The sequence below is a fragment of the Schistocerca nitens genome, chromosome 4 (assembly GCF_023898315.1).
Source record: "Schistocerca nitens isolate TAMUIC-IGC-003100 chromosome 4, iqSchNite1.1, whole genome shotgun sequence".
Lineage (NCBI taxonomy): Eukaryota > Metazoa > Arthropoda > Insecta > Orthoptera > Acrididae > Schistocerca > Schistocerca nitens.
Window position 1 is genome coordinate 948453598 of NC_064617.1, and position 3361 is coordinate 948456958.

A 3361-nucleotide genomic window follows, 5' to 3' on the forward strand; every position below is an offset into this window, starting at 1 on the left:
AATTTCAATTAACTTTCAGTACCTGAGCGTAGCCCGCTCGGTTAGCCGTGCGGTCTAACGCCCTGCTTTCCGGGCGGGAAGGCGTGCCGGTCCTCGGCACGAATCCGCCTGGCGAATTAGTATCGAGGTCCGGTGTGCCGGCCAGCCTGTAGATGGTTTCTAAGGCGGTTTTCCATCTACCTCGGCGAATGCGGGCGGGTTCCCTTTATTCCGCCTCAGTTACACTATGTCGGCGTTGGCTGCGCCAACACTTTCTCCACGTACGCTTACGCCATAATTAAGCCACCAAGCAAACATTGGCGTCACACTCGTCTGGTGTGAGACGTTCCCTGAGGGGGGGGGGGGGGGGGGTTTCCATTGGGGGCTGAACCCACAATAACCATGGGTTCGCTGTGGAGTGGGTGGACTGCTGTAGCGTGCTGTGGGGTTGTGAACCACTGAGGGCTACAGCGGTGACGAAGCCTCTCTGTCTTTTCTATGTCCCCAATGCCTGAGCGGATCGTATATATACAGTGTGGTCCACTGATCGTAACCGAGTCAAATATCTGAGGACCACTTTTTTCGCTTTGTGACAGATGGCGCTGTAATAGTCACAAACATATGGCTCACAATTTTAGACGAACAGTTGGTAACAGGTACATTTTTTTAAATTAAAATACAGAACGTAGGTACGTTTGAACATTTTATTTCGGTTTTTCCAATATTATACATGTACCTTTGTGAACTTATCATTTCTGAGAACGCATGCTGTTACAGCGTGATTACCTGTAAATGCGACGTTAATGCAATAAATGCCCAAAATGATGTCCGTCAACCTCAATGCATTTGGCAATACGTGTAACGACATTCCTGTCAACAGCGAGTAGTTCGCCTTCCGTAATGTTCGCACAGGCATTGACAATGTGCTGACGCATGTTGTCAGGCGTTGTCGGTGGATCACGGTAGCAAATATCCTTCAACGTTCCCCACAGAAAGAAATCCGGGGACGTCAGATCCGGTGAACATGCGAGCCATGGTTTGGTGCTTCGACGACCAATCCACCTGTCATGAAATATGCTATTCAATACCGCTTCAACCGCACGCGAGCTATGTGCTGGACATCCATCATATTGGAAGTACATCGCCATTCTGTCATGCAGTGGAACATCTTGTAGTAACATCGGTAGAACATTACGTAAGAACTCTGCATACATGGCACCATTTAGATTGCCATCGATAAAATGGGGGCCAATTATCCATCCTCCCATAATGCCGCACCATACATTAACCCGCCAAGGTCACTGATGTCCCACTTCTCGCAGGCACCGTAAATTTTCCGTTGCCCAATACTGCATATTATGCCGGTTTACGTTACCGTTGTTGGCGAATGATGCTTCGTCGCTAAATAGAACGCGTGCAAGAAGTCTGTCATCGTCCCGTAATTTCTCTTGTGCCCAGTGGCACAACTGTGCACGACGGTCAAAGTTGTCGCCACGCAATTACTGGTGCATAGAAATGTGGTACGGGTGCAATCGATGTTGATGTAGCATTCTCAACACCGACGTTTTCACATTCCCGATTCTCGCGCAATTTGTCTTCTACTGATGCAGCTAAAACACCTACTTGGGCATCACTATTTGTTGCAGGGAGTGGTCGACGTTTCACATGTGGCCGAACACTTCCTGTTTCCTTAAATAACGCAACTATCCGGCGAACGGTCTGGACACTTCAATGATGTCATCCAGGATACAGAGCAGCATACATAGCACACGCCCGTTGGGCATTTTGGTCACAATAGCCATACCTCAACACGATATCGACCTTTTCCGCAATTGGTAAACGGCCCATTTTAACACGGGTAAAGTATAACGAAGCAAATACCGTCCGCACTGGCGGAATGTTACGTGATACCACGTACTTATACGTTTGTGACTATTACAGCGCCATCTGTCACAAAGCGAAAAAAGTGGTCCAACTAAAACATTTATATTTCTTTACGTACTACACGAATATGTAATAAGAAATGGGGGTTCCTATTTTAAAAAACGCAGTTGATAGCCGTTTGACTTATGGCAGCGCCATCTAGCGGGCCAACCATGGTGCCATCTGGTTTCCTCCTTCAAGCTAGACGAGTTTCGTTCTTTGTAGTTTTTTCGTTTGATACTTATTTGTGAGATATTTGGCCCGGTCACTATCAATTGCCACCCTGTATATATGTTTTACCTTGCTGCTTTAGAAAAAAAAGTATGAAAATTACAGCCCTTACAGCGAGGGATAGTAAGCTGTAAAAAAAAAAAAAAAAAAAAAAAAAAAAAAACAAAAAAAAAAAAAACGAGCCACTGCTTTTAACGCTTTGAGAGAAATATATCAAGATATTTTAAAACTTTTCAAAAACAATTTTAAGAGAGTAAATTCTCCGCTTTAAAACACTTAGGTCATATGTAAAAACAGGGACAGCAGGCAGACCTGCAGGGGCTTAAACGTGTATTAAATTGGGAACAATTCAGTATATATTCGAGGCTTGATTCCGCGATGGGAGGGCAAGCAGGGGCAAATTTAACGAGGTACAGAAAATTAAGAAGAACCCTGGAAGTGAGCGTCGCAATAATCATAAGAACTTATGTGACCGATAACCAGCAAGCGCAACTCGGCATAGAATAGCGATCCGATTCCCCCTCCCGTCTTCAAGCTGGCCGGCTGGTGAGGCACCGTTTGTTGGCCAGCCGGACAAACAGGAGCTAGGTCAGCATACAGTATGGCTAACTAACCCAGCCTGCAAAACTGACAATCACTTACCTGGTATTAGACAGTAGCCACGTAAAACAAGAATAATTCATCACTTGAATCTTCTGCAGATTTGACCCTCCCCCTTTTTTTTAATATAAATAGCAAACACTAAAGTACGAAACTTCCTGGCAGATTAAAACTGTGTGCCCGACCGAGACTCGAACTCGGGACCTTTGCCTTTCACGGGCAAGTGCTCTACCAACTGAGCTATCGAAGCACGACTCACGTCCTGCGAACCTGCAGGAGAGCTTCTGTAAAGTTTGGAAGGTAGGAGACGAGGTACTGGCAGAAGTAAAGCTGTGAGTACCGGGCGTGAGTCGTGCTTCGGTAGCTCAGTTGGTAGAGCACTTGCCCGCGAAAGGCAAAGGCCCCGAGTTCGAGTCTCGGTCGGGCACACAATTTTAATCTGCCAGGAAAGTTTCATATCAGCGCACACTCCGCTGGAGAGTGAAAATCTCATTCTGAAAACATCCCCCAGGCTGTGGCTAAGCCATGTCTCCGCAATATCCTTTCTTTCAGGAGTGCTAGTTCTGCAAGGTTCGCAGGAGAGCTTCTGTAAAGTTTGGAAGGTAGGAGACGAGGTACTGGCAGAAGT

General features: G+C 46.4%; 1 non-coding gene across 1 annotated transcript; it reads right to left on the minus strand.

The window, feature by feature from the left end:
* Window positions 1-2909: 2909 nt before the first annotated feature.
* Window positions 2910-2984, minus strand: Trnas-uga (transfer RNA serine (anticodon UGA)). The gene has a single exon. It is a non-coding gene; the product is annotated as a tRNA-Ser (tRNA).
* Between the last annotated feature and the right edge of the window lie 377 nt (window positions 2985-3361).